Consider the following 10976-nt stretch of genomic DNA (forward strand, 5'->3'; position numbering starts at 1 on the left):
AGCGATGGTGAGCCCAGATTCCGCAAAATGGCTTGAGGCCATGAAATCTGAGATGAGATACATGTATGAGAACAAAGTGTGGACTTTGGTTGACTTGCCCGATGATCGGCAAGCAATTGAGAATAAATGGATCTTCAAGAGGAAGACGGACGCTGATAGTAGTGTCACTATCTACAAAGCTAGAATTGTCGCAAAAAGGTTTTCGACAAGTTCAAGATGTTGACTACGATGAGAGTTTCTCACTCGTATCTATGCTTAAGTCTGTCTGAGTCATGTTAGCAATTGCCGCATTTTATAAAATATGGCAAATGGATAAACAAAACTACATTCCTTAATGGATTTATTAAAGAAGAGTTGTATATGATGCAACCAGGAGGTTTTGTCAATCCTAAAAGCGCTAACAAAATATGCAAGCTCCAGCGATCCATCTATGGACTGGTGCAAGCATCTCGGAGTTGGAATATACGCTTTGATAAGTTGATCAAAGGATATAGTTTTATACAGACTTGCGGTGAAGCCTGTATTTACAAGAAAGTGAGTGGGAGCACTACAGCATTTCTGATAAGTATATGTGAATGACATATTGTTGATCGGAAATAATGTAGAATTATTCTGCAAAGCATAAAGGAGTGTTTGAAAGGAGTTTTTCAAAGATAGACCTCGGTGAAGCTGCTTACATATTGAGCATCAAGATCTATAGAGATAGATGAAGACGCTTGATAAGTTTTTCAATGAGTACATACCTTAACAAGATTTTGAAGTAGTTCAAAATAGAACAGTCAAAGAAAGAGTTCTTGCCTGTGTTACAAGGTGTGAAATTGAGTAAAGACTCAAAGCCCGACCACGGCAGAAGATAGAAAGAGAATGAAAGTCATTCCCTATGCCTTGGCCATAGGTTCTATAAAGTATGCCATGCTGTGTACCAGATCTATTGTATACCCTACACTGATTTTGGCAAGGGAGTACAATAGTGATCTAGGAGTAGATCACTGGACAGCGGTCAAAATTATCCTTAGTGGACTAAGGATATGTTTCTCGATTATGGAAGTGACAAAAGGTTCGTCGTAAAGGGTTACGTCGATGCAAGTTTTGACACTAATCTAGATGACTCTAAGTCTCGGTCTAGATACATATTGAAAGTGGGAGCAATTAGCTAGAGTAGCTCCATGCAGAGCATTGTAGACATAGAAATTTGCAAAATACTTACGGATCTGAATATGACAGACCCGTTGACTAAAATTATCTCACAAGCAAAACATGATCACACCTTAGTACTCTTTGGGTGTTAATCACATAGCGATGTGAACTAGATTACTGACTCTAGTAAACCCTTTGGGTGATGGTCACATGACGATGTGAACTATGGATGTTAATCACATGGTGATGTAAACTATTCATGTTAAATCACATGGCGATGTGAACTAGATTATTGACTCTAGTGCAAGTGGGAGACTGGAGGAAATATGCCCTAGAGGCAATAATGAAGTTATTATTTATTTCCTTATATCATGATGAATGTTTATTATTCATGCTAGAATTGTATTAACCGGAAACATAATACATGTGTGAATACATAGACAAACAGAGTGTCACTAGTATGCCTCTACTTGACTAGCTCGTTAATCAAAGATGGTTATGTTTCCTAGCCATAGACATGAGTTGTCATTTGATTAACGGGATCACCTCATTAGGAGAATGACGTGATTGACTTGACCCATTCCGTTAGCTTAGAACCCGATCATTAAGTATGTTGCTATTGCTTTCTTCATGACTTATACATGTTCCTATGACTATAAGATTATGCAACTCCCGTTTACCGGAGGAACTCTTTGTGTGCTACCAAACGTCACAACGTAAATGGGTGATTATAAAGGTGCTCTACATGTGTCTCCAAAGGTACTTGTTGGGTTGGCGTATTTCGAGATTAGGATTTGTCACTCCGATTGTCGGAGAGGTATCTCTGGGCCCACTCGGTAATGCACATCAATATAAGCCTTGCAAGCATTGTGACTAATAAGTTAGTTGCGGGATGATGTGTTACGGAACGAGTAAAGAGACTTGCCGGTAACGAGATTGAACTAGGTATCGAGATACCGACGATCAAATCTCGGGCAAGTAACATACCGGTGACAAAGGGAACAACGTATGTTGTTATGCGGTCTGACCGATAAAGATCTTCGTAGAATATGTGGGGGCCAATATGGGCATCCAGGTCCCGCTATTGGTTATTTACCGGAGACGTGTCTCGGTCATGTCTACATAGTTCTCGAACCCGTAGGGTCCGCACGCTTAACGTTACGATGACAGTTTTATTGAGTTTTGATGTACCGAAGTAGTTCGGAGTCCCGGATGAGATCGGGGATATGACGAGGAGTCTCGAAATGGTCGAGATGTAAAGATCGATATATTGGACGACTATATTCGGACTTCGGAAAGGTTCCGAGTGATTCGGGTATTTTTCGGAGTACCGGAGAGTTACGGGAATACGTATTGGGCCTTATTGGGCCATACGGGAAAGAAGAAAAAGGGCCTCAAAAGGTGGCCGTACCCCTCCCCATAGTCTGGTCCAAATTGGACTAGAGAAGGGGGGCGCACCCTTCCTTCTTTCTCCTTCCCCCTTCCCTTCTCCTACTCCCACAAGGAAAGGAGGAGTCCTACTCCCACCGGGAGTAGGACTCCCCCCTATGGCGCGCCTCTCCTCTTGGCCGGCTGCCTCCCCCTTGCTCCTTTATATACGGGGGCAGGGGGGCACCCCAGAGACACAACAATTGATCCTTGAGATCTCTTAGCCGTGTGCGGTGCCCCCCTCCACCATATTACACCTCGATAATACCGTTGCGGAGCTTAGGCGAAGCCCTGCGTCGGTGGAACATCATCATCGTCACCACGCCGTCGTGCTGACGAAACTCTCCCTCAACACTCGGCTGGATCGGAGTTCGAGGGACGTCATCGAGCTGAACGTGTGTAGAACTCGGAGGTGCCGTACGTTCGGTACTTGATCGGTCGGATCGTGAAGACGTACGACTACATCAACCGCGTTGTGATAACGCTTCCGCTGTCGGTCTACGAGGGTACGTGGACAACACTCTCCCCTCTCGTTGCTATGCATCACCATGATCTTGCGTGTGCGTAGGAAAATTTTGAAATTACTACGTTCCCCAACAATATTATCATTCTTGGATGTTTTATAGTCATTTTATATCATTTTCTGTTACTAACCTATTGACATAGTGCCAAATGCGATTTGCTGTTTTCTGCATGTTTTTTACATAGAAGAAAATCAATACCAAACGGAGTCCAAACACAAGGAAACTTTTTGGAGATTTTTTTTGGACCAGAAGACTTCCAGTAGGCCGAAGAAGCGCCTGGGGGGTACTCCGAGGGGAGCACAACCCACCAGGGCGCGCCAGGAGGTCCAGGCGCGCCCTGGTTGGTTGTGCCCACCTCGGGTGCCCCCTGAACCGACTCTTTGCTCTATAAATACCCCAATATTCCAGAAACCCTAGGGGAGTCGACGAAAATCAATTTCAGCCGCCGCAGAGTCCACAACCTCCAGATCCAATCTAGACACCATCACGGAGGGGTTCACCACTTCCATTGGTGCCTCTCCGACGATGCGTGAGTAGTTCTTTGTAGACCTTCTGGTCCGTAGTTAGTAGCTAGATGGCTTCCTCTCTCTCGTTTGATTCTCAATACAATGGTCTCTTGGAGATCCATATGATGTAACTCTTTTTTGCGGTGTGTTTGTTAGGATCTGATGAAGTTTGAGTTTATGATCAGTTATATATTTTTATCCATGAAAGTTATTTGAGTCTTCTTTGATCTCTTATATGCATGATTGCTTATAGCCTCGTATTTCTTCTCCGATATTTGGGTTTTGTTTGGCCAACTTGATCTATTTATCTTGCAATGGGAAGAGGTGCTTTGTAGTGGGTTCGATCTTACGGTACTTGATCCCAGTGACAAAAGGGGAACTGACACGTATGTATCGTTTCTAGTAAGGATAAAACAATGGGGTCTATTTCTACATAAATAGATCTTGTCTACATCATTTCATCGTTCTTATTGCATTACTCCGTTTCTCCATGAACTTAATACACTAGATGCATGCTGGATAGCGGTCGATGTGTGGAGTAATAGTAGTAGATGCATGCAGGAGTCGGTCTACTAATCTTGGACGTGATGCCTATATAATGACCATTGCCTGGATATCGTCATGATTATTTGAAGTTCTATCAATTGCCCAACAGTAATTTGTTCACCCACCGTTTGCTATTTCCTCGAGAGAAGCCACTAGTGAAACCTACGGCCCCCAGGTCTCTTTCTCATATTATTTGCCTTTGCGATCTATTTTATTTGCCTTTTATTTTCAGATCTATTAAACTAAAAAAATACAAAAAAAATCTTGATGCAATTTATTTTATTTGGCGTTGGATCTATCAATATTTACAACTCTCTCACGTCCGCTTGCCTACCTTGGGCGCCGCTAGCCAAAAGGGATTGACAACCCCTTTTACACGTCAGGCTGCAAGTATTTGTTATTTGTGTGCAGGTGTTTCTTACGTTGTGTTGCTTGGTTCTCCTACTGGTTCGATAACCTTGGTTTCATCACTGAGGGAAATACCTGCCGCGGCTCTGCAGCATCATCTCTTTCTCTTTGGGGAAATATCGACGTAGTCCTAGCAGACATCAAAAGGAATTTCTGGCGCCGTTGCCAGGGAGAATCAAGTCAAGATAGTCTTCCGGCCACGCACCAATTTCTGGCGCCGTTGCCGGGGAGGATCTTCTACATATACCAGGTTTCTAATCACACATCTCATCTCCTCGCAATTTACATTATTTGTCATTTGCCTCTTGTTTTCCTCTCCCCCACTTCACAAAAATTTGTCGTTTTATTCGCCCTATTTTTCGTTCGCCATTTTCTTGCTTCCTAGTCCTGATAGCTAGCGTGTCTACCCCTCCTTTGTCACCAGATTTTGAAGTTCTATACTTCAAACAAAGACAAGGAGAAAATTTGAAAGATGCTTGGTATAGGCTTATGGAATCCTATCGTATTTGCAATTTAAAAGGGGGCGATAAGATCTTGCTTCGTAATTTTTGCATAGGATTGGCTTTGCATCATAGACAAGTCTTAGATTTTGCCGCTAAAGGAAATTTTATTGAGCTTGATGCTAATGCTGCCTATGAATTACTAGAAGGAATTTTGGGTGTTCCACCTTTAAAGAAGGGGTTTTCTTTTACCCCAAAGGGAGTTCAAATGTTGGACAAACTTGGTGATTTACCCACGTAATCATATATCACTGTGATTTAAACACATCATGTCATGTAATGTAACAATGGAAATTGTATAGCAATATATCTTGGAATGACTATAAAAATGGCATAATAGGTAGGTATGTTGGCTATTTTGAGCAACATAGGTGCTTTATGTGTAGGAAAACAAGAGGAAGTCCTCGCATGGAGTTGGATGTACCAGCGGAGTTTGCAACATGTCTCGAGGTGAGAGTGAGCAATGAATGGTACCGTAGAGGCTAGCAAAATATCATAGGTGGAAGTGTAGAAAAAACAAAAACCTCACAGTAGTCATAAAGAACTTAAATGCTTATTGTGGAAGCCTAGTAGCTAATCTCGAAGCAAACGTAACCCTCACACCCGTAGGAGGAGTATTTGGCAAAGCCTAAGCCCGTTGAGCACCCCTCGACCTTGCACACGTGATTAGTTCACTTTAAGATGCCTTATACATGGACTTCACTTCCATACTACCGGTTCCCATTTCTATGTAAATTAATGAAGTACAGTCCCATAAACTTTAACACCATTTATTCAATACTTAAAGTTGACCATTTACCCACATAATCATATATCACTATATCGTAAAACTATTGCAAAGAATCAAGTTATCAAATTCAGTTGTCTACAAGTTCATGTAAGTTTTTTATACCACCAACGTATAACCATTATTTTTAGTCCCAACATATAATCCAAGCAATCAACCAATTTTTATTCAAATCTCTCAAAAGATATAAGTGAAGCAAAATAGTCTTAATTTGTTCTATAAAAGCATGCTTTTCAGCTGTGCTCTAACATATATAAGTGAAGCAAAAGAGCAATTCTATAATTACCACAACTCAAAAGAATAAGTGAAGTGCATAGAGAATTCCATAAGTTGATGACCCAACTCACCTGGATTTGGCCGGTTAGTGATGTTTGGTTCTGTAGTAGTGTGACCCTGAAGATGAAGACGTTACTAGTAGCAATTCTTGCAAGGACATCGCTCAAAGCATGATGACATTGCTGAGGGCATGACATTGCGCTGTTTAATGTTCTTAGTATACTAATTTCAATAAGCTTCCTTTAATTAATATATACTAATCATTATATTACAGTTCAAAGCTTGATAACAAAGGGTTCTTCTGAACAGACACTCTATTTTAGTGGCGTCACACAAAAGGATAGGAATGTAGCTCCTCTACCAAGTACCTCTTTGTAATGTGCACATTTTGAGCAGGTGACAAGAGACTTCAAAGCACATGTACTCGATAGGACATAAAGAAGGGAGATGGATAGACTATTCGAGATGAAGGTAATGACTTATAGAGGCGGAAAATGGATGTCTTTTAGTTTTCAGAATATAACTATTTTTTTCTTTGAGTTTTGTTTCACATGTTGAATTGAATTATGTGAACTTTTTGTATATGTTGACTTTGAATTGTTGAACATATATGCACATATTATCAGATGAAATGGACTTATGTGCTTGAATGAGAATGTGTAGATGTTTATGCTTGTGTATATGTGTATGTTAGAATGTTCTCCATGAATTTCAATTGAGATGTTGGCTAGAAACAATAAAAGACTTTTCAGCCTTCAATAAGAATTGTATGCGGTTCTGAACTGGAAACTGGTTTTAATGTAAATTATTTCGAGCAATGTAAATCGAAATCCGCCTGGATATAATACATTAAAAGCTTTTCTTAGGGAACCACCTACAGTTGGAAATATTGGGGCACTTTTAAACCTCCTCCGATAGTCCGAGTATTAGCGAAGATGCCTAGATGCGGAATCGAAAACAGACTCAGACCCAGATACAAAAAAATCCTTGAAAGTCCATTTTTGTACAAATGGATGTTTGCAACAACATTCAGTTCTTGTTAATCGTCTAAAGTACAACATGTTCATAATCATAGTAAGTGGTTTAGTGATGTGGTCTTCCACTTTTGTTTTGGAAATGAAATTCTTTCTGCATACAACCTACAGTGTAGCTTCTTAACATGTTGCGTCCAAAATATGAAGGGTTTTTCTGTTGTTGTTTTCCTAGTTAGAACGTGGAAGGCACAAAATAAACACACACAAGATCAAATGGAAACACACCCTAAAAATGAATTAAAAAACCCCTAGGCAAATCAACCGGAACATGAATAGTTAAAAATGCATAACTAGGTTGTTTTTTTCACATGAATAAAAGTTGATAGATTTTTTTTCAGTTGGAAGGAAAGGCTCCCATTACTAACGGCCAACACAATCCATCTTTTCTAAGTGGTCGATGTGATCTAGGTTTAGTTTGTTGTTACTGAATTTTGATGTGTTCTGCTTATTTTATAGTCTCCTTCTAAATATTAGCCATAAAAGCAAGTGAAATAATACTTCAAAAAAGTTAATTGAAAAAAATGTCAAAGAAATGCAAAAGTAGGCAGTAGGCGGGCCTTATGAGATTATATAACCCATCGTAATGAAGAACGAGTCCAAACATGCACGCACGCGCCTCAGCTTGGCCCAGTACGGTTTTCGAGTTGTATATTCTTAATTTCCAATCTCCCCCCTCTTCCGTTTCCTTTTTTCCTCTTCATTTCCCATATAGTTTTCTCCCATGTTCATCTTTTCCAACTATTTTTTAGTTTATTTTTTCCTAGATTTATGTTTATGTTTTTATTATTATAAGACTAATGTTTTTACACAGAATAGAAGAACATATATTTACACGTGTACACACACTTTTTTTAAATCTATAAACTTTTAGAGACCACATGAATCTTATTTTTGTATACCCGATCGATATTTTATTTTATAAATATGAACACTTAGACGCATGAAGATGTTATGGGTGGTGAATGCTATGAACTCACAACCAACCCAATACACTCGCCCGAGGAGGTGGACAGTATCGAAGGAGTTAGTGAACGTAGCGAGGAGCCCAACCACAACGCCATTGTGGTTGACCTCCTCAACATGGTACATCCTTGGAGAGCCGGGGGGGAGGTGGCGGAAGCCGGCCGCAAGGAAGAACTCCGTTAACTCCCTTGCGCCCCTCCACCTTGAGATCGCCCACACCCTAAGGGTTCTCTCTACGTAGACTCCGGCCGGGTAGAGCCTTTCCGGCACGGTTGGGGGGAAGCGGTAGGTGGGGGCGTTGTACTGCATGGTGGCTCGATCGGGTTTGATTTGTGGAGAAGAAGGAAGAAGGAGGGCAGAGGAGGCAGAGGATGGGGTATGGATGAGGAGGGAGAGGAAGACGATAGTGCCCGGCTTAAATAGCCCAAGTGCAACGTGGTTTTCGATTTCTTCGAGTGGTTTCACCGGGTAGAATTAATGGGCGGGCGGCGTTTGTGAAGGAAATATGCCCTAGAGGCAATAATAAAGTATTATATATTTCCTTATATCATGATAAATGTTTATTATTCATGCTAGAATTGTATTAACCGGAAACATAATACATGTGTGAATACATAGACAAACAGAGTGTCACTAGTATGCCTCTACTTGACTAGCTCGTTAATCAAAGATGGTTATGTTTCCTAGCCATAGACATGAGTTGTCATTTGATTAACGAGATCACCTCATTAGGAGAATGACGTGATTGACTTGACTCATTCCGTTAGCTTAGCACTTGATCGTTTAGTATGTTGCTATTGCTTTCTTCATGACTTATACATGTTCCTATGACTATGAGATTATGCAACTCACGTTTACCGGAGGAACACTTTGTGTGCTACCAAACGTCACAACGTAACTGGGTGATTATAAAGGTGCTCTACAGGTGTCTCCAAAGGTACTTGTTGGGTTGGCGTATTTCGAGATTAGGATTTGTCACTCCGATTGTCGGAGAGGTATCTCTGGGCCCACTCGGTAATGCACATCACTATAAGCCTTGCAAGCATTGTGACTAATGAGTTAGTTGCGGGATGATGTATTACGGAACGAGTAAAGAGACTTGCCGGATAACGAGATTGAAACTAGGTATCGAGATACCGACGATCGAATCTCGGGCAAGTAACATACCGATGACAAAGGGAACAACGTATGTTGTTATGCGGTCTGACCGATAAAGATCTTCGTAGAATATGTGGGAGCCAATATGGCATCCAGGTCCCGCTATTGGTTATTGACCGGAGAGGTGTCTCGGTCATGTCTACATAGTTCTCCAACCCAAAGGGTCCGCACGCTTAATGTTACGATGACAGTTTATTATGAGTTTATATGTTTTGATGTACCGAAGGTTGTTCGGAGTCCCGGATGTGATCACGGACATGACGAGGAGTCTCGAAATGGTCGAGACGTAAAGATTGATATATTGGACGACTATATTCGGACACCGGAAGTGTTCCGGAGAAGTTTCGGATTAAACCGGAGTGCCGGAGGGTTACCGGAACCCCCCGGGGAAGTCTTGGGCCTTAGTGGGCCTTGAGGGGAGAGAGAGGGCAGCAGCCAGGAGGTGGTGCGCCCCCTCCCAGGAGGAATCCTAGTTGGACTAGGAGAGGGGGGCGCAGCCCCCTTTCCCTCTCCCTCTCCCTCTCTTTCCTTCCCCCTTCTTTTCCTAGTAGGACTAGGAAAGGGGAGTCCTACTCCTACTAGGAGGAGGACTCCCCCCTCTCCTTGGCGCGCCCATAGGCAGCCGGCCTCCCCCTTGCTCCTTTATATACGGGGGCAGGGGGGCACCTCTATACACACTTGATATACGATATTTTAGCCGTGTGCGGTGCCCCCCTCCACCAGATTACACCTCGATAATACCGTCGCGGAGCTTAGGCGAAGCCCTGCGTCGGTGGAACATCATCATCGTCACCACGACGTCGTGCTGACGAAACTCTCCCTCAACACTCGGCTGGATCGGAGTTCGAGGGACGTCATCAAGCTGAACGTGTGTAGAACTTGGAGGTGCCGTACGTTCAGTACTTGATCGGTCAGATCGTGAAGACGTACGACTACATCAACCGCGTTGTGATAACGCTTCCGCTATCGGTCTACGAGGGTACGTAGACAACACTCTCCCCTCTCGTTGCTATGCATCACCATGATCTTGCGTGTGCGTAGGAATTTTTTTTTAAATTACTACGTTCCCCAACAGTGGCATCCGAGCCTGGTTTTATGCGTTGATGCTATGCACGAGTAGAACACAAGTGAGTTGTGGGCGATATAAGTCATACTGCTTACCAGCATGTCATACTTTGGTTCAGCGGTATTGTGAGATGAAGCGGCCCGGACCGACATTACGCGTACGCTTACGCGAGACTGGTTTCACCGTTCGGAGCACTCGTTGCTTAAAGGTGACTGGCGGGTGTCTGTCTCTCTCACTTTAGTTGAACCGAGTGTGGCTACGCCCGGTCCTTGCGAAGGTTAAACAGCACCAACTTGACAAACTATCGTTGTGGTTTTGATGCATAGGTAAGAACGGTTCTTGCTAAGCCCGTAGCAGCCACGTAAAACATGCAACAACAAAGTAGAGGACGTCTAACTTGTTTTTGCAGGGCATGTTGTGATGTGATATGGTCAAGACATGATGTGATATAATGTGTTGTATGAGATGATCATGTTTTGTAACCGAGTTATCGGCAACTGGCAGGAGCCATATGGTTGTCGCTTTATTGTATGAGATGGAATCGCCATGTAATAGTTTTACTTTATCACTAAGCGGTAGCGATAGTCGTAATAGCAATAAGTTGGCGAGACGACAACGATACTACGATGGAGATCAAGGTGTC

The sequence above is a fragment of the Triticum aestivum genome, chromosome 7D (assembly GCF_018294505.1).
Source record: "Triticum aestivum cultivar Chinese Spring chromosome 7D, IWGSC CS RefSeq v2.1, whole genome shotgun sequence".
NCBI lineage: Eukaryota > Viridiplantae > Streptophyta > Magnoliopsida > Poales > Poaceae > Triticum > Triticum aestivum.